We start from the raw sequence: 22591 nt of genomic DNA, 5'->3' as shown, positions 1-22591 counted from the left end.
CGACCGTGAAGGATCGGTGTTTCATACATACTTGGCCAACCAAGGCTCAAGGTTACACCTACCTGGCCCTACCAAGGCTTCGAGGTTACACCTACCTGGCCCTACCAAGGCTTCAGGGTTATCCGTACCCTCTACAGAGGTGTGCGCGCGTTACGTAAATAGATACATATTCTACCCGGCCTCATAAGCTCGGGGTTCCATAAAAATCATACCTAGATACACATACATAATAGCTTATAAGCATCTTACTACTATCATCACTATCGTTATTGTCATCATTATCGTCATCGCTATTGTCATCGTTATCACTACCATCGTCATTCATTACACCTATCCTTATAGGATTTCTCGTCAGATGAGGAACTTAGTACAATCGTAATACATATCGAGAATCATAAGCTTAGTAGCTTTTGAAGATAGAATCATTTGGAATACGTCATAGACTTATAGAAGATTTAGATGATTGGCCAAAGAACCATGCCTTATGAAAGAAGGGTTAGCCTTACATACCTTTCCATTCAACTATTCTACACTTGCACGTTCTCATCCGAAGCTCACGTTTCTACCTTCATTAAAGTCATACTATCATTAGAAATACATGACTAAAGCTAGAGAAAATTGGACAGCATCTACTTTGTTCATACTACTTCCTCCATATCATATATCAACTCCCAAACGTCAATAATAATATTCACAATAGCATCACAATAGCCTTTATTCCTCTACATTATTCTTACTTCTCATTTCACTCCAATTCATCCATATTCATGGTCATATAACACAATTGCGTTCATTCATATACAAAGTATATTCCATGTTCTCAATGTCATTTATAACATGATTATAACCATAATGTATCAAGAATCATAACTCAATCCAAACATTTACTCAAAAGTGACATTATTCCCACATTCATGACCCATTTCCTATTTCCTCATATAATCCAAGTGTTTCAACTTTCAAATACCTTAAACAACAAGGAAATTTCATAAAACTTACCTTAGATCGTGTAGGAACAAGCCTTGGTTGGTAACAGTTCACTTGAGCAAAAACCCTAGTTCATCTCCAATGAGATTTCTTGACTTGAATGATCTTTAATGGGTTTTCTTACACTTGATTCACTTAGTTTATGTTGTTGATCACTAATACCTCTTGAATTCTTGAGGAATAAATGTAGAGAGATATTTTAGAGAGAAGGGGTGTGATATGGAAATGAAATGAAATAACACTTGATCCCTTATTTAATGAACCAATCTGTCCCCGACCAGATATATAGACCAACATATGGTCTGTATAAAATATACTGACCGTATGTTTGGTCGTATAATTGGTCCAGAGAAGTATGCCATTCTGTGCTGATTATACGGTCCTAACATACGGACCGTATATTTTATACGGCCAGTATGTTTGGCCGTATAATCCCAGTATTCCGAAGTCCGTTTTCGTCGACTCGTTTGATCTCCAATCCTTATGGAACCTTCTTAGCACTTGCTTAACTCCTCAATACCAATCTAAGGGACGTTATCACTCTTCTCCAAGACATCATTAAATCCTCATTTACTCGTTACTCGTAATTCCTTTCCGATGCCTATCGTATGCCTTGCCTTTTCTTGGCCAACTTTCTCCCCCTATCTCAAACATCTTTGAAATCATAACTAGGGTCATCGAATGTTATTTCTTACTTATTGAAATACCGTATGCTCATACTCTTCACTAGTCTCTCCACTTGTGCATCAACGGAAAATTTTTCGAGGTGTAACAATATATATATATATATATATGCAGTATTTTACTACACCGAGCCTCTCTATAGTCGGCCGGGTATGACACCTATTGTACAACCACAAATCAGTTGGTATTACACATCGAGTCCCGAAAGGGTCAGGTACGTTACACACCGAGTCCCGAAAGGGCTGGGTACGTTTACACCGAGTCCTGATTAGGCCCGGTACATTATAACGATGATAATATTTATATATATATATATATATATATATGTATGTATGTATATACTTGCATACGATTTCTAAACTCATGCATTGTATATTGTACGTTCTCAGATGATAGGTTATCTCTACTCTCTTTATATTTCCGTCTTACTTATGTTATTGCTTCCAGCCTTACATACTCAGTACTCTTATCCGTCCTGACATCTTTGATGCTGCAGGCTCTGACAGGGTTATTGAGGAGCGACCCTAGTAGGATTTTTCCAGCTTCAGCGATGTCAGCAAGTGGCACTACTTCGGATTTGCTATATTTTGGTACTTTTTTGCTAGTGTAATATATGCTCATATGTATGCTCTTAGAGGCTCATTGATAAAGTGGGGTATGTAAATATTGTGTATGGTCATGTTGTCCTTGTTTTGGTCTGTGATACTTTCCTGTTAGGCTTGCCGGGTTTATGATACTCGTGATGTTGTAGCGACCTTGTCAGTTAGTATATGTACATGGGTGTTGGATTGTCTGATATTTCTATGTTGGGCCTTTTCTGCGTGCAAGTGTATGCTATGTTATAGTATATGGTATTCAAAGTAACTGTTAAGTCAAGTGGTTCCCAGCCTACGGGTCGGAGCCCGTCATACTCCTCGTCGGGGTGTGACAAATCAGAGCCGTTCAATCCAAGGGATGTCTATGAGTCATGTCCAGTAGAGTCCTGGTTATCAGTATGTCGTGTACCATATCTATAGCTAGGAGGCTACAGGGCATTTAAGAAGATGTTTTCTTCATGATCTAGATCGTACGATAGAGCCAAGTAAGGATGATATTATCTAATCTTTTTCTGTTTAAATTTCAGCAATGTCTCAGAGAAAGAAGAAGGCCAGCAAAACATGGGACACTGCGGGGGAAGGCCCGAACCGAGTATCCCTAGCTGATTTAGGGCATGGCGAGGCTCAAAGCGCTACCCCCTCGCATGCTACCTCTACTCCATCAGTTGTTGAAGAGCATGATAGAGCTCTAGACCCTCCGGCTCCTCAGCCTCCAACTCTTCCCCCTGCTGTTCCGGATCAGGACTTGCGAAATGCAGTCTTGTTATTGACTAGATTGGTGGCTATCCAGACTCAGCGGCAGGCTGGCCTTTCGGACAGAGCTGTTAGTTCCCGCATGCATGACTTTCTTACTTTGGACCCTCTGATTTTCACGGGGACAAACCCGAAGGACGATCCTCAGAAATTTGTAGATCGAATGGGCCGCGCTTTGAGGGTAATGCATGCTTCTGATACAGAATCAGTGGAGCTAGAATCTTATAGACTGTGGGATGTGGTCGCACTATGGTATGAGTCCTGGAAACAATCGAGAGGGCAGAATGCACCTCCAGCAGTATGGTTCGAATTCACCAGGGCCTTTCTAGATCATTATCTGCCCGCGAAGGTTCGCCGGGCTAGAACTGATGAGTTTATATTGCTTCGATAGAACAATATGAGCTTCCAGGAATATATTTTGAAGTTTAACTCCTTTGTTAGATATGCTCCGACGATGGTAGCTGAAATGGAAGATAGGGTACACCGTTTCGTGACTGGACTTAGGCCTCACTTGATTAAGGATTGTATGACAACTTCATTACGAGGTGGTATGGATATTGATCGGATTCCGGCGTACGCTCAGAATTTGGAGGACCTTGAACGTCAACAGCAGACTGAGCAAGACCCGAATAGGGGCCGTTATAAGCGGGCCAGATCCGCATGTTATTCAGGTGCTTCTCAGGAAGGTTATAGGCCCTATTCTTATAGAAGATCAGCTCTTTCATTGGTTAGTGCACCTTCTCGGTTCCATAGGCGGCGTTATGATCGACCCACTTATTCTGAACCGAGTCAGAGTTCGAGGGTGCCAGCCCCTTTTTAAAAGGGAGAATCTAGCCAGGAAAGGCCTTCACTACCTCGTTGTGATCAGTGCAGTAAGGGCCACTTTGGGTTGTGTCGACAGGGTATGGGTGTGTGTTAGTCTTGTGGGTATCCTGGTCATGTTATGGAAAACTGTCCATCTCGCGGTAGAGGAGGCTCGACTCAGCTGACAGGCTTGATCGCAGGCTCTTCATCTTCTGTTCACCCTCTTGGGAAAGGTTCTTCTTCAGTTCCAGCCGGTAGAGGTAGGGGAAGAGGTCAGGTGTCTGGTTCCGGCAGCAGCCAAAATCGTATTTATGCACTTGCAGGGCGGCAGGATCTTGAGTCATCCCCAGATGTTGTGACAGGTATTTTATCTATCTGTTCCTATGATGTTTATGCGTTGATTGACCCGGGTTCCACACTATCTTATATCACTCCTTATATTGCTGATAAGTTTGGAATTAAGCCCGAATCTTTGTCCAAGCCTTTCTTAGTTTCTACTCCGATCAAGGAACCTGTTGTTGCGAGATGAATTTATCGTAAGTATGTGGTTATGATATGTGGTCGTGAAACTTTTGCTGATTTAGTGGAGCTAGAAATGGTAGACTTTGACGCTATCATGGGTATGGATTGGCTAGCCTCTTGCCATGCCAATGTGGAATGTTAGTCCAAAACTGTGAAATTTCAGTTTTCGGGTGAACCAGTTCTTAAATGGAAGGGTAACACTCTATCTCCTAGGGGTAGGTTTATTTCCTACCTTAAGGCGCGAAAAATGATTTCTAAAGGCTATATTTACCATTTGGTTCGAGTTAGGAGCACTGAAGCCGAACCGCCGACTTTGCAATCCGTTCCTGTAGATAAATGAATTTCAAAATGTATTCCCCAATGAATTACCAGGCCTCCCTCCCGAAAGGGAAATTGAATTTGCGATTGATTTGTATCTGGACACTAAACCCATTTCTATTCCCCCTTATCGTATGTCCCCTGCTGAGCTACAGGCATTAAAGGTGCAATTACATGACTTGCTGGATAAGGGCTTCATTAGGCCCAGCATGTCTCCGTAGGGAGCGCCGGTGTTATTTGTGCTCAAGAACGATGGCTCACTAAGAATGTGTATTGACTATCGGCAATTGAATAAGGTGACTATCAAGAACAAATATCCATTGCCTAGAATTAATGATTTGTTCAACCAGCTACAGGGTGCCAAATGCTTCTCGAAGATTGACTTAAGGTCAGGGTATCATCAACTACAAGTGAAAGGGGAAGACATTCCAAAGACAACTTTCCGAACGAGATATGGGCATTTTGAATTCGTAGTTAAGTCTTTCAGATTGACAAATGCTCCTGCGACATTTATGGAATTAATGAACACCGTATTTGTTAGACCCCGTATTTTATACGTCGAGTTATTCGCGAAGGAATCGGCGTGAAATAGAAACCTTTAATTTTTAATTTCTAATTTAGAACTAATTGTTTATAAATTTTACTTAGTATAACAATATTATTGGAGATTAGGAACTACTTAATTGTGGTGTTAATTAAAAATTAGTGGCAACAATGAGCCAAGAGGATCATTAACGTGCCAATTCCTAAAGATGACTCAAAGTCATCTAAAATAAGGCTATTACTCATTTAAATATTGGCAAGTCATTATTTTATGAAGGCATGCATGTTGGAAGAATCATTGCACATTTAAATATTGATTCATCCACCACACATGCAATTGTATTTTAAACAATTAAGATTGAAAGGGGAGAAAGGTGAGACTCTCGGCCATGTAGCCGAGCATGGTGGAAAATAATTCTTGAAATTTAGCTTCAAGGACATTTGATTGGCTTAAGCCATGAGTGGGACATGTGTCCAACTTGTAGGCACCATATTTAAGCCAATTTGATGACCAAAAATCAGTCAAAACTCATTCCATCTTCAACACATAAACTAGAGAGAGAGAGTGAACAAAGCCATGGCACTCACGGCCATGGCTGAGCAAAATTGAGCTCCAAACTTGTTGATAAAAAATCAGATTTTCAAGGTAAATCAACCCTTTAGAAGGTCCCTAGCAACGTGAAGGTGGTCATTAGGGAAGCAAGAACAAGTATTAATTCAATGCACAACTTCTAGCCAAGTTAAGAAGTCAAATTGTCAAGGTAAGGTTTAACTTTCTTTTGCATGTATTAAGGGTGGTTTAAAACGTATGGTAGAGGTGTAAAAAATGAATTGCATGTATGGAATTATATGTGTTGATGTTGAAGTATGGTTGTAACTTGGTGAACATGAGATGCATGCATAAAATGTTGAATGTTGGTGTTGGAATGTTGTTGAGCCGTAGGGACTGTTTTAGGACGAATTTGGATGTGTTGTGAATATGTAAATGTACATTGCATGTATGAAATTATGAATGTTGGTGTTGAAATATTGTTGAAGCCATAGGGGCTGTTCTAGAGGTGATTTGGATATGTTGTGCATATGTAAATGTGAATTGCATGTATGAAATTGTGTGTGTTTTGTTGTTGAGGCATTGTGGAAGCCGTAGGGGGCTGTTTGGTGTGGAATAATGGAATGATTTTATTTAGTAATTATGGTTGTTGCTATCATAGATTGCATGGTAAAAAGAATGAAAAGAATTGGGAGGTTAAAGGTGAAGTTGTGTTGATATGAACATGTTGTGATTTTGTTGAATTGAGGCCGTGTAGTGGACTGTTTTGTGTGGAAGATAGTGAACTGATTTTACTTGGTATTTTGATGGTTGTTGTCATGAATTTTATGGTGGAAATGAAGGTATTTAATGGTTAGAGTTGGAACTAAAATTGTTTGTGGGTTGTTGTAAGGTTTATAGTGATGACAATGTAGCTTAGTTGCGTATGAATTGATGATGTAGTTGTCGTGTGACTGCTGGTCGTAACTTACTGAAATTATATGAAAAGAAGACATGAAATAATGTGTAAAAATTGTGTGTAGTTTGCTTAGTATGTTCGTAAGCGTTTGCAAGAATTCCGAACATCTTTTATGTTGATCGGTTAGGGACTGTTTTGGATGTGTCGTTGTTGTTCTTATTGAGCTTGGGAGATTGATGATAATTGAGATTATGCATTGTATTGTATGTTGGTTGGGCTGTTATAGAATCGTTTTGACGAAATATTATGACTATAGACTAACAAGAATAAATTGGATGTGTCATGATCGCATGTAAACTATTATCAAGTGTTGTAAGGTACGGGCTGTTTTGATATGTTGTTGTTGATCTTGTTGCGCTTAGAGGATTAATGATAGTTAAGAATATACATTCTATTTATGTTGTTTGGGCTGTTGTAAAGTTGTTACATAAAAACGTTAAGGCTACGGACTATTAGGAATAACTTGAGAATGTAGCAGCCGTCTGTGAATCGTTATTGAATGTTGTGAATGTGGGCTGTTTGGAATGTTGTGTGGGCTGTCCGGGTTAGTATGGAACGTATAATTATTGATGTTGGATTGGTTGTATGTAGTTGGTTTGGATATAAGGAAAACGTCGTCTAAACATCTAGAAAGGAGTTACTAACGTTAGAATACGTTTTGAATCTCCCCGTAGCTTAACCGTAGTTGTTGGCGTCTTAATATAGGTTGAGATATTATTGGGCAGCGTATACGTATTGTGTGGCGAATAAGCGCTAAAGGTATGTGAAGTTAACCATTCTTTATTTTTGGCATGATCGTTGTGAAATGAATATACGATATATATACGATTCCAAAGGAATTCCTATTCCTAGAACCACTAGGATGGCTAATGATCTTGATTCCCATAACTTATATTTTTTTATATTTTGATATGTACATATGAATTCAAAGTTCCATTTTGATATAATCCACAGGGACATCCGAAAGGTATATGATATGACTATTATTTGAATTTACAAACGATGGTTCGTGTTGACTATTCTATTGTGTCCTTAAAAATGTTTTAAATTGCATATAGTTTCTCACTACTCTGCTCGTGCATGCCTCAATATATCTTTCATCGAGTCCCGGGCCGGGTATGTTATCTTGCACAGTTTCATTGCATTGTTCACCGAGTCCCTCACTAGAGGGCTGGGTACGGTATATATATATATATATATATATGATATGACGATATGATGATATGACGATATGATGACATGTTATGGCGGCCAGGAGGGCATATGATGACTTTATTCACCGAGCCCCTCACTAGAGGGCCGGGTACGATATATATATATATATATATATATATATATATATATATGCATATGATATATGATATTGACAAGCATGATTATGTTTCAAAGGAAAGTGTTTTGGTATTCTAAATATTGTACTTGTTTACCGTACTCCTTATTTCAGTTATGATCCTTTTTCCGTATTTCACACTTTACATGCTCGGTACATATTCCGTACTGACCCCCTTTCTTCGGGGGGGGGGGGGGGCTGCGTTTCGTGCCCGCAGGTACAGATACGCGCTTTGGTGAGCTGCCAGCTTAGGATTTCCCTTCTGCTATCTTGGAGAGCTCCCTTGTTCCGGAGCCTAGATTTTGGTATAGATCCTTCTCGATATATAAGTATATGTGTATGTTGTCTAAGGGTACGGCGGGGCCCTGTCCCGTCATAATTCACTGTTGAAACTCCTAGAGGTCTGTAGACATGTATATGGGTTGTATCCAGATGTGAACAGTTGTGTGTATGATTAGTATGTGTGTTCTATCGTTATGGCAGCCTTGCCGGCTTGCAGATATTGTCATGTTATAGTAGCAACCTTGTCGGCTTGCGTTTATATATATATTTGGGACGTTCCCACATGTTATGACAGCCTTGTCGGCTTATGTACTGTGTTATCTGTTGATAGTTGTGACTCCTCAGGAGACAGGTTGCCGAACATATATGTACATTTATGCGACAGTTCCGAGACTATGTTTTGGTCGTTATAAGTTCCATATTATATTGTTGTGGACTGAATATATAGCTGACAGGTGTGTGTACGAGTGCCCAGCTCGGGTACTAGTCACGGCCTACGGGGTTGGGTCGTGACAGTATTCCGACCCTTCTTGGATGTTTTTGTTATAGTATTGATTGACGATATCTTGGTATATTCTCGTTCGGAGATGGAACATGCTGATCACCTCCGAAAGGTGTTACAAACACTGCGAGATCAAAGGCTGTATGCCAAATTTTCCAAATGTGAATTTTCTAGGCCATATTGTGTCTTCAGTGGCTTTTCTAGGCCATATTGTGTCTGATGAAGGTATAAAAGTTGATGATCGAAATATCGAGGCTGTTAAGATCTGGCCCCGACCAACAACTGCTTCGGAAGTCCGAAGTTTCTTGGGTCTTGCTGGATATTATCGGAGATTTGTAGAAGGATTCTCTTCTATAGCAGCTCCCCTTACAAAATTAACTCAGAAAGGGGCCAAGTTTCAATGGTCAGAAACGTGTGAGCGGAGTTTCTAGAAATTGAATGATAAGTTGACATCCGCTCCGGTTCTTACCCTTCCAAAAGGCACCGAGGGTTACACTGTATACTGTGATGCGTCATGCACAGGCCTGGGGTGTGTACTACTGCAAAATGGTAAGGTGATCGCTTATGCCTCTCGACAGTTACAGAAACATGAGCAAAATTATCCAACCCATGATCTGGAATTGGCCGCTGTGATTCACGCTTTGAAGATAAGGCGGTATTACTTATATAGAGTCCATGTTGTTATCTATACAGACCATAAAAGCCTTCAATATATATTCAAGCAAAAGGAACTGAATTTGAGGCAACGAAGGTGGCTCGAATTGCTCAAGGACTACGATGCTGAGATTTTGTATCACCCTGGCAAAGCTAATGTTGTTGCTGATGCTCTAAGTCTCAAGTCAATGGGTAGCCTATTGTATATGCCAGCAGAAAAGTTGGAAATGACTAGAGAATTTTATCGCTTAGCAAATCTGGGAGTTTGCCTACTGGATTCAGAAGACACTGGATTACCTTACAGAATATATCCCAATCGACTCTTGTCTCGGATGTAAAGACTCAACAGAATAAAGACTCAGTTTTAGCTAACATTAAGGAAGGAGTGCAACAAAATCGGATCTCATCCTTTGAACTGGATTCAAATGGGATTCTCAAATATCGAGGCCGTTTGTGCGCTCCAAATGTAACCGATCTTCGAGACAGGATCATGTCAGAATTTCATTAATCCTGATATTCCATTCATCCCGGATACACCAAGATGTATCATGACCTCAAGGGATTTTATTGGTGGAATGGTATGAAGAAAGACATTGCTAACTTTGTAGCTCAATGTTATAGCCCGTATTTTGTACGTTCGGATAATTCAAGACAATTGCAAGAAGTTAAGGACAGGGCTATATTTTGATCTTGTTTAATACACAAGTTGTTTATGAAATTTTTTGAAGTGGAAATAGTAAGAAAGGCTAGGGGCGAAAAGGAAATTTACAAGATGGTTCATGGTAATATTGAGGAAGGCTAAGGGCAAATTTGGAAATTGAAAAAATAATTTTTCATGCATTCCAAAACAAAAAAAAATGGTCTTGAAGCAAAAAGGGGCCAAGTGGGCCGTCCAATAGGGAGTGGGCTTAGGCCCACATGGAGGTTTAATAAATAAGACCAAAAGATGACTTAATGGTCATATTTCTCATCTTCATCCATAGAGATTTCAAGAAGCTTGGAGAAAGAAAAAATGAGAAGGCCATTCGGCCATGGGAGAGCCAAAGTGACCCCTTGAAAAATTTGATCAAAAATTATTTTCTTCTAGCAATTCAAGCAATTAGAAGGCCCTCTTTAACGTGGTATGATTGTTGGAGCAAGTAGACCCCTCTTTGTTGCAAGTTCATAACCATAGCCAAGTGAGAAGTTAAGGGAAAAAGGTAAGAATTAATCTTCTTTTATATGTTATGGATGGTTGTGAATGTTGTAGTATGCAGAAATGAATGAAATTCATGAAATTATGTGTGTTGGGGTTGAGCCGTGTAGGTATGGTGCTTGGCCGAATATAGAGTGTGTTGTGTAGACATGATGAAGTGATTTTATTTAGTATTTTGATTGTTGTGGTTGTGAATTCCATGATGAAAATGAAGGTTGGATGAATTAAAATGAAGTTGTAATCGTTGAGAAATTATTGGAGGAATTAATGTGATTCTAATATGGTTTCTTGTAATTATAAGAATAATGTTGTTAGTGTGTGAATTATTGGTATAGTTCATGAATTTAAGGAAGGAAATGTGTTGTCATTGTTCTTGTTGAATTTGGAAGGTTTCGGGTGAAGTAATATGTTCATTGGGTTGTTTGGAATATTATGTGAATTATTTAAAGTATTCTTGAACCATGTTAGAATGATTTCGGATTAATACTTGAATGTGGGATCATTGGTGTTAACTTGACTATATATGATTGAATTGGATATAAATGAAAGGCCGTTGAATTATGTGACAAGGGTTGTTAATGTTAGAATATTTTTTGGATTGATTGTTGAAGTTGTTAGTATAATTGTTGGTATTGTTGTTGATAATTTGGCCGAGTTGAATTCTCGGATTGTTGTGGATAAATTGGCCAAGTTAGATTCTCGGGGATGGTGTATTTACAGGGGAAATGCTGCCGAAATTTCGGCAGATTATAAATGAATTCATTTGAAGGACTAAGACAAGTATACGATGATGAATCTAATGATTATGTGAATCTTCTTGAATGTAGACTAGCAAGCTTGGACGAATAAGCGTAGCTAATAGGACGTGGAGCAGGTATGTAAGACTTGCCCTTTCTTTCTTTTGACATGATTCTTATGAAACGAGCAGATGACGTATATGTATGATTTCAAAGAAATTTCTATTCTTAGAGACACTAGGATGGCTAATATTCTTGACTTCCATAAGCTATTTCATATGGTTTTGATGCGTATCTATGATGTCCGAAGATCTATGTGATATGTTTCCGAATGACATTCGAAAGATAATTGATATGACTAAAGTCTTGATTTTCAAATGCTAGCACGTTCGATTATTCCATTGAGTATGTGATATATTTTGATACGTACATATGGTTCCAAAAGCTTTATTTGATTTGATCCATAACGATATCCGAAATGTACTTGATATGATTGTTGCTTTGATTTTTCAAAAATGGCTTCTGAAACGTTCATAGAAGATTCTGTACTTAAACGTCCACAACTTTTTCATACTAACTCGGATCGACTTGAAACGTGTTTATGACTCTCAAGTGTCGATTTGCGTTCCTACCTATCGAGTCTTGATTTATGTGCATATAGTTTCTCACTACTCTGCTCGTGGATGCCTCAATACGTCCTCACTGAGCCCGGGCCAGGATACGTTCTCGTGCGTACTCGACTGCATTGTTCACCGAGTCCCTCTCACTTGCGGGCCAGGACACGTTATATGTATATGTATATGATGATATGATGATACGGGGATGGCGGCCAGGATGGCATATGATGACTTCATTCACCGAGACCCGCAATAGAGGGCCGAGACACGTTATGTATATATGGTATATGATGTTAACATGCATGATTCTATCCACCGAGTCCCTCAATAGAGGGCCGGGACACGTTATATGTACACATGATATATGATGTTGACATGCATGACCTTATCCACCGAGTCCCACACTTGAGGGCCGGGACACGTTACGCATATAGGATATATGATGTAGACATGTATGATTTTATCCACTGAGTCCCTCACTGGAGGGCCGGGACACGTTATTTGTATATATGATATATGATGTGGATATGCATGATTTTCATTTAAAAAGGGCAAGTGCTTTGATGTTTTAAAAGGTCATACTTGATTCTGGTAAATCTCTGTTTCAGTTATGATCCTCTTTTCTGTATTCCATGCCTTACATGCTCAGTACATATTCCGTACTGACCCTCTTTCTTCGGGGGCTGCATTTCATGCCACGCAGGTACACCCAGATGAATATAAGACTTGCTAGAAGGTGTTCCAGTGGAAATGGCAAGCTCCATTTGCTCCTGGAGTGTTGCCGAGTCAGAGTATATGTGCTATGATTTCTGATTGATGTTAGAGACTTTGCAGACAGAGTCGTGGATATAGAATGTCAGTTTTGTAAGTGGCTCCATCAGCCGATGTGTCATTCTGTGTTATGTGATAAGTTCCATATGATTACAGATTTTGTCTGAATTGAGAACACGAAAAAGAATATTTCTGAAAGCTCTCATTATGTATTTCATTTTATTTGATTTAAGAGTTCAAAGAGACTATGTGTGTAATAAGAGTCAGTAGGTTCGCTCGGCTCCGAATATGGGGTCGGGTGCCCATCACATCCTGGTAAGATTAGGGTGTGACACTCAATGCCCCATTTGCCAACAGGTAAAAATCGAACACCAAAAACCCAGTAGCTTATTACAAGAAATGAAAATTCCAATTCCAATGTGGAAATGGAAAGTGATTAATATGGATTTCATCACAGGATTGCCCCGTTCTCGTTGCAAATTTGATTCTATTTGGGTAACCGTTGATAGGTTAACTAAATCAGCCTGTTTCTTGCCTATAAGGACCACCTATGTTACTGAAGACTATGCTAAATTGTATCTTAAGGAGATTATGCGTCTTCACGGCATTCTTGTGGCCATTATTTCTGACAGAGGCTCTCAGTTTACAGCAAAGTTCTGGAAATCTTTTCTGGAAAGCCTTGGGACTCGAGTAAACCTTAGTACGACTTTCAATCCATAGTCGGACCGGTAAGCTGAGCGGACTATTCAGACTTTGGAAGATATGTTACGAGCCTATGTATTGGATTTCCAAGGAAATTGGGATGATCATTTGTCTCTAATAGAGTTTGTTTATAACAATAGCTATCATGCCAGTAACAAAATGGCTCCATATGACGCTTTATATTGCAGAAAATGTAGGTCTCCTGCCAGTTGGTTTTTAGTCGGCGAAGAAAACTTATTCGGGCCAAACCTTGTTCATCAGGTTATTAAAAAGGTAAAGCTTATTCAGGAACGGCTACACACAGCTCAGAGCCGCCAGAAATCTTATGCGGATGTACGACGATGAGAATTGGAGTTTCAGGTAGGTGATTGGGTGTTTCTCATAATATCACCTATGAAGGGCGTGATGCGGTTTGGTAAGAAAGGGAAGCTCAGTCCCCGATATATCAGACCTTATCAGATCGTTCGAAAGGTAGGCCAGGTAGCTTATGAACTGGAGTTACCATCAGAACTGCAAACAGTTCATCTAGTTTTTCATGTATCCATGCTGGTAAAATGCATTGGACATCCCTCCAGAATCGTACTTGTTGACGACATACAAGTTACAGAAAATCTAACATACGAGGAATAACCAATTACCATTCTTGACAGACAGGTCCGCAGACTCAGGACCAAGGATATGGCATCAGTAAAGGTTCTATGGAGGAGCAAGGACAGGGAAGAGATGACATGGGAAGCTGAAGCAGAAATGAAGTCCAAGTACCCTCACCTATTCCCTGCTACGGACGATGTTGTTCCAGAAGAAATCTTACTAGAGTGCGCTCTATCAATAAATAACTTACAATGTAAAAATCAAATCTCAACTCCTTGAGAGCCAATGTGATGGGAAATGTTATCTAATTATTTTATGATTTTGTGTTGTTGATTACGGTATCCGGTAGGATATAAAAATTGGAACTTGTGCTATAAAAGTATTAGTAGTGCTCAAATTATAAAGGAGACTTTACTAAAGCTTGTGAAAGCTTGAAATATATGATTATACCTCAAGTATCCCAACATTCCAGGACGAATGTTTTTAAAGGGGGGGGGGGGGGGGGGAGAATGTTACAATCCGTAGTTTTGTATGTTGAGATTCGAGCTACCTTTCAGGAGGTGTATGAGATTATATGCGCTTATCTTATGATTGAGAGGGTTTAAGTTCATATAATAAGCTGCGAAGGATTGGAGGGTAAGTGAATCAGGAAATTAAGTTTGTTGGATTTTTGGAGAAAATATGAGGGGAAAATTTGGCTCTACTTGAGGAAGGAATATCTTATAATATATGAGGAGTTTTAAAGTGAAACAAAAGCCTAAACTGAAGTTCGGGAATTCTAGTCTCCAACGCAACAAATCGTGTATCGATCCAACATCGGACTAGAGAATTATGAGAATTTTAAGATCGACTGCCAATGCAGGGCTTAACCCTGCGTGAATGCGCCAAAGGGTGGCACGAACGCAAAGAGTAGCACTGGCCAACTCTGCGCGAACGCGCCCCAAGGCAGCACGAACGCGTAGAAGGATTTTAGAGTCGGTGCCCACCGATTCTAATCCACTATATAAGGGTTAAAAACCCCATTTTTCTCCATAATAAATCCCCTAAATATTCTAGAGAGCTCAGTAAGCATATGAGAGCTTATATACAACACGAAGTGAGGATTTTGAGTAATTTTGAGTGACAGAGTATTAATCGGGGTCCGGATAGCGTGTAACCGCAGGTATAGTTTCGTTTTGCGTTGGATTTGGCTTGGATTCAAAGTAAAAATTGATGATCTTCCTATTCTAGTAAAGGTAAGGTGTGAATCTCTCTTTATTAATATTGATTTAGGAATATTTATGAGAATAAAAGTTATTATTATTGTATTGGTGTTGTTGGCTTATGGATTGAAGTTTGAAGGGAGTTTTGGATAGAATTGTACATATTTATGTTGTATAATATTGATGATGTTTTTGTTGATGATGTTGGTATTGTTTGGGAGTTGCTTTGGTATTCGGAGGAAGTAGATGATATAGGGGAGATGCTGCCTAAATTTTCGTCAACCAAATTAGTCTTTGATAATTAGTGCATATAAGTTGATGGAAATATGATGGAAATGTGATTAAAGATATATATATATATATATATATATAGGTTCGGGTAAAAGGCAGGCATCGAAGTAAAGGATTCCTTGAGTGGTAGCTTGGCGAATAAGGTATGTAAGGTGTTCGTTTCTCTCTTTCTTTGGCACGAATCCAACTAGAATACGAACATGAGTGCTCCATAACAAATTCACTCCATTCCTATGCTATTGTTACACCTCGAAAAAATCCTCCATTGTTGCCCAAGTGGATGGACCCGCGAGGAGTACGAGTATCCGATATTTTCATGAGTAAGAAATAACATTTGACGACCCTAAGTAAGATTCCAAAGGCAATTGCAATAAGAGATAGGTTATGCTCCATAATGACTAATTATAGGTTCTGAAAATGTGGAATGCTGCAGATCTGCATTTTGTCCAGTTGCACGTAAAATGAAATACGGACCGTAAAGTGGTATACGGCCCGTAAACTGCCATGTCGTATTTTGGCTTCCTAAACTTCAACTTTCTGCCAAATGCTCGAAATGGTTAAAAACGACCTGAAATACGGACCGTAAAGTGGTTTACGGCCCGTAAACTGAGTCCGTAAATCACCATGATTCCAATATACTTTCTGGTTCTGATATTCTTAAATACGGCTACAAAATACGGTCCGTATTTTGGAATACAGACCGTAAACCAAGTTCACGACCACTGTGCCGTTCACTCCAGATCAGATTTTAAGTCATTAAATAAGGGATCCAAGTTTATTATTTCATTTCCACATTTCATCCCTTCTCTCTAAAACATCTCTCTACATTTATTCCATAAGATTTCAAGGATTATTAGTCATCGACAACACAAATCAAGTGAATCAAGTGTAAGGAAACCCATTAAGATCATTCAAGTCAAGAGAATCTTATTGAAGGAAAACTAGGGTTTTTTCTCAAGTGGAGTATTTCGACCAAGGCTCGTTCCTACAAAATCTAGGGTAAGATTTATGGTATTTATATGTTGTTTAAGGTATTTAAGAGTTAAAATGCTTGGACATTAGATGAGTATAGAAAAAAATGGGTCATGAATGATGAATAGTGACATTTTGAGAGATAGTTTGAATTGAACCATGATTCTTGATGTGTTGTGATATGAATGTGTTATAAATGATGTTAAGATCATGAAAATGGGCATTGTATATGAATGGACGAAGTCGGGTGTTATAGCCATGGATATGAGTGATTGAAGGTAAACTAAGGAATGTGGATAATGTGGATGAATAATGACTATTGTTATGGTATTGTGAATGTATTATTGACGTTTGGGAGTTGATATACATTATGGAGGAATGTTATATAAATAAAGGAGATGCTGTCCGATTTTCTTTAGCTTTGGTCATATATGCTAGTTGTCGATTCTAACGATAGTATGACTTTAATGAAGGTAGAAACGCTAGCATTGGAGGAGAACACGCAAGTGTAGAATAGTTGAACGGAAAAGGTATGTAAGGCTAACCCTTCTTTCATAAGGCATGGTTCTTTGGCCAAACATCTAAATCTTCTATAAGACTATGACATCTTTCAAATGATTTGATCTTCCGAGCTTGTAGGCTCACGATTCTTGATACGCTACGATTGTACTAAGTTCCTCGTATAACAAGTAAGACAATTGTACTAAGTTCCTCGTATAAAGATAGATGTGATGGATGACGATAATAGTGACAATGATAGTGATGACGATTATAATGGTATTAGCGATGATAATAACGATGACGATTATGACAATGATGTAATAGTAAAGATGCTTATGAGCTATTATGTATATGTATGACTATTATGGAACCTCGAGCTTATGAGGCCGGGTAAGATATGTAAATAAGTATGTATATGATTGTGTAACGCGCGCACACCTCTGCAGATGGTACGGATAACCCTGACGCCTTGGTAGGGCCAGGTAGATGTAACCCTGAAGCCTTGGTAGGGCCAGGTATGAGTAACCTTGAGCGTTGGTTGGCCAAGTACGTATGAGACACCGATCCTACGAGGTCGGGTATGCTATGTATATGATATGAATACGAATATGATACGATATGAATGTGAGTAAGGGCATGTATATGAATACGAGTACAAATATGGTACGAATACGATTATGGATACGGACATGGATATATGTACACAAATACGCACTAGAAATGGTAAGATCTTTAAGGAAAGTAAGTGCCCATGATGATGACATTACTATCTCCTACCTCATGCTGTTTCTTATGTTGCACAGGGAGATAGACTTGATCCATAGCTGCTTTCTAAGAGATTACATAACAGAGCTCCATTTCATTCGGAGCCATAGCTTTTGGGTATTAAATTCTTTTGTGTACATATGTCACACCCTAACCTTACCAGGGTGTGATGGGCACCCGACCCTTAGTTAGGGCCGAGCGAACCCACAGACTCTTATTACACACATGATCTCTTTGGACTTTTCAATCAAATACAAAGAAATTCATAGTAAATGCTTTCAGAATATTCTTTTCATCTTTCTCAAATCAAATAAAGTCTGTAATCATATGGAATTTATTTCATAACACAAAATGACACACCGACTGATGGAGCCACTTACAGACTGACTTCCAATACCCACGACTCTGTCTGCAAAGTCTCTAACATTAATCAGACATCATAGCACATACATTGTGACTCGGCAGCACTCTAGGAACAAGTGGAACCTGTCAACTCCGCTGGAAAATCTTCTATAATAGCTTCAACACATCTGGGTGTACCTGCGCGGCATGAAACGCAGCCCCCGAAGAAAGGGGGTCAGTATGGAATATGTACTGAGCATGTAAAGCATGAAGTACAGAAAACAGATCCATAATCGAAACAGACAGTGCAAGGGTGAGTACATCATCCAGATTACCAAAACGTTTATTTTCCAATCACATATCGTATATGTAGATGTCATATGTCAGAAAAAGTACGGATCCAGAATGTCAGAATGTTTGTTTTCCAGACACGGATCATGTATGCCGATATCATACGTCAGAAAAAGTACAGAGGGTACAGAAGGCCAAAATGCTTACTTTTCAAACACAAATCATGCCTATCAGAATCATATATCGTATGTATGCATATAACAGATCCTGGCCCTCTCGTGAGTGTTACACCTCGGAAAAATTTTCCGTTGGTACGTAAGTGAACGAACTAGTGATAAGTATGGGTGTATGATGTCCATGCGCAAGAAACGACGTTTCATGACCTTAGGCGAGATTTCAAAGGAATCCGACGTAAGACGAGAAAGTTGGCTAAGATAAGGCAAGGTGAGGTGAGCAATGCATGTGCATGGATATGGGTGATTAAAATGAGAAGTCTAAGAAATATGGAAAGTTGCAGAATTGCAATCTGCCCAGTGGTCGTAAAGTGCAAATACGGACCGTAAACTGGTATACGGTCCGTAAACTGCCAGGTCGTAAACTGGCATGCAAGCCTTCAACTTTCTGCCAGTTGAGGAAATGGTAAAATACGATCTGGTTTACGGACCGTAAAGTGATTTACGGCCCGTAAACCATGGTCGTAAATCACCATGCAAGCATCCAAAGTTTCTGGTTTTTGAAAAGGTTAAAGACGACCGCAAGGGATGAATCATAAAAAGGGACCACAGTTCACCGCAGCACAGATTTTGCAATTCATTAAATAAAGAGACCAACACTTGTTTTATTTCATTTCCACATTACACACCTTCTCTCTAAAACCTCTATCTACATTTATTATCCAAGCTTTCAAGGATCATAAGTCATCAACAACATAAAACAAAGTGAATCAAGAGTAAGAACATCATCAAAGGTCATCCAAGTCAAGAAATCCAAATGGAGAAAAACTAGGGTTTTGCTCAAAGTGGAGTATTATCAACTAAAGCTTGTTCCTACAACTTCTAAGGTAAGATTCATGATATTTATATGATGTTTAAGATATTGGAGAGTTGAAATGCATGGATTGTAGAAAATATGGTCAACTAGGTCATGAATGATGAATAGTGACATTTTGAGGAATAGTTTGAATTGAATCACGAATGTTGTTGTGTTGTGATATGAATGTGTTATAAATGGTATTAAGATCATGAACTAGATACTTTAGACGGATGGACGATGTTGGGTGTTATGACCTTGAATATGGATGAATTAGAAGCAAGTTGAGAAATCTAGATAATGTGGATAATGTGAATGACTAATGGCCATTGTTATGATATTAATGAAGGTAGAAACGCTAACATTGGAAGGGGACGTGCAAGTGTAGAATAGTCCTACAAAAAGGTATGTAAGGCTAACCCTTCTTTCATAAGGCATGGTTCTTTGGCCAAATTCCTAAATCCTCTATACGAGTATGTTGTCTCCAAATGATTGATCTCCGAGCTCATAAGCTCACAATCCTCGATATGTACTACGTTTGTACTACGCTCCTCATATAACGAGTAAGCCTATGATATAGATGTAACGATAATGATGATGATAGTCATGATAATGATAATAATAATGATGCTAAAGGTGCCTACGGGCTATTAGATGTATGTGTGCCTATAAAGGGCTATAATGAAACCCCGAGCCTATGGTGCCGAGTAGAGTATATGTTTATATATATGTATGTATATGATTACGTAACGCGCGCACACATCTGCAGATGGTACGGATAACCCTGAAGCCTTGGTAGGGCCAGGTAGATATAACATTGAGCCTTGGTTGGCAACGTATGTATGAAACACCGAACGTTATAGTCGGGTACGCTACGTATGTATGCATATAACTGTATGGCTATGTATACAATATGAATATGAATGTGAAAAGACTATGTATATGAATGCGAACAGGGGCATGTATACTAATATGAGCACTATTATTAAATACGCATGAGAAATGGGAATTTCCTATGAAAGGTTGGTAAGTGCCATGATGATGACATTATTGTCTTCCCCTCCTATGCTGCTTCACATGTTGTTTACTATGCTAATATATCGATGTAGATCATGCTTTACATACTCAGTACATTCTTCGTACTGACGTCCTTTTATTTGTGGACGCTGCGTCATGCCCGCAGGTGCACAGGGAGATAGACTTGATCCATAGCTGCTTATTCAGAGATTGCATAGCAGAGCTCCTTTTCTTCCGGAGCCATAGCTTTTGGGTACTTATTCTTTTGTGTATATAATTATGGGCATAGCGGGGTCCTGTCCCGCTCATATGTTCTGTTATACTCTTAGAGGGTCGTAGTCACGTGTATACGGTTAGATATGTCTAGCCTTGTCGGCCTATATTTTGTACACCTTATGGTAGCCTTGTCGGCTTATGTACATCTGATGTGGCATAAATGCCAATGATGATTTAAAGATGTGATTGTCCGATGGGACTAGTTTGATGAATGAAAGAAAATGCATGTCTAATTGGCTCACCTAGATGTAAGCATAAGTATGAGTCAAGGGGTGCCTGGGTGGGCTAGCACCGGGTGCTCGTCACGGCCCTCTAGGCGGGTCTTGACAGTGAGGGACGCGGTGAACAGAATCATATAACAGATCCCGCCCCTCTAGTAAGGGACGCGGTGGACAGAATCATCAGATGCCAAAGTCATATATCATATATGCATGTAACAGATCCCGGCCCTTTAGTGAGGGACGCGGTGAACAGAATTATTAATGCATGTCAGAATCACACACTATATATGCAGATAACAGATCCCGGCCCTCTATTGCGGAACGCGGTAAACAAAATCATCATGTGTCATCCTGGCCGCCATCCCCATATCATCATATACAGATATACATATAACAGAACCCGGCCCACAAGGGAGAGGGACGCGGTGAACAATGCAGAGGAAGACACACGATAACAAAACTTGGCCCGGGGCGCAGTGAAGTACATACTGAAGCTTGCACGAGCAGACTAGTGCGAAACCCTATGCACACAAATCAAAACTCGATAGATACGTACACTTACTGACAACTGAAGGCTCAGAAACAAGTTCGGGTCAATCCGACTTAGTATAGGAAAGTTACGAGCATTTGAAGTACAGAACCTTCTACGTACATTTCAGAAGCCAGTTTGGAAAATCAAAGCAACAATCATGTTAAGTATATTCTGAATATTGTTATGGATCAACTCAGATAGAGCTTTTAGAACCATATGTACGTGAAAGTTACGGACATTTTTACCACAGAACTTTTACGAACATTTCAAAGCAAATCCGAGATCTTCTACGAAAGTTAGGGGCATTAAAACTTAGAGAACTCTTTTAGAAACACAATTCTTTATACTTATCTCGTTATTCAGTCATATAATAAGCTCGATCATATCAGGCATACTTATAGCTGAAGTGAATCAGACTCATAGACAACCTCGGAAACATATCGAACAGAGTTTCGGAATCACGGATACATATCAAAACCATATGAAGTAGCTTATTCATTTAGTAATCATACAATAGACTCAACCATACGAAACATGCTCATGACAAAAGAGAATAGGCATCATAACCAAACTCGGAATCAAAGAGTAGAGTTACCTCGAGGTGCGTGTCATGTCATACCTTACTTAGCTCTAGGACATGCCAAAAGAAAGAAGGGGTAAGCCTTACATACCTGTTCCACGTCCAATTAGCTACGCTTATTCGTCCAATCTTGCTAGTCTACATTCAAGAGAATTGACGTAATCATTAGACTCATTATCATATACTTTGTCTTAGTTCTTCAAATGGATTCATTTATAATCTGCCAAAATTTCGGCAGCATCTCCCCTGTAAATACACCATCCCCGAGAATCCAACTCGGTCAAATCAACAATCAACAATCCGAGAATTTAAGTCGGCCAAATTATCAACAACATTACAAACAATCACACTAACAATATCAACAATCAATTCATGACGCATTCTAACATTAACAACCTTTGTTATACAATTCAACGACATTTCATTTATATTCAACTCAACCACATATATTCAAGCTAACACCAATGATCGCACAT

This window comes from Lycium barbarum, chromosome 11, assembly GCF_019175385.1.
Source record: "Lycium barbarum isolate Lr01 chromosome 11, ASM1917538v2, whole genome shotgun sequence".
NCBI lineage: Eukaryota > Viridiplantae > Streptophyta > Magnoliopsida > Solanales > Solanaceae > Lycium > Lycium barbarum.
Note: the sequence above shows the minus strand (reverse complement) of the source record.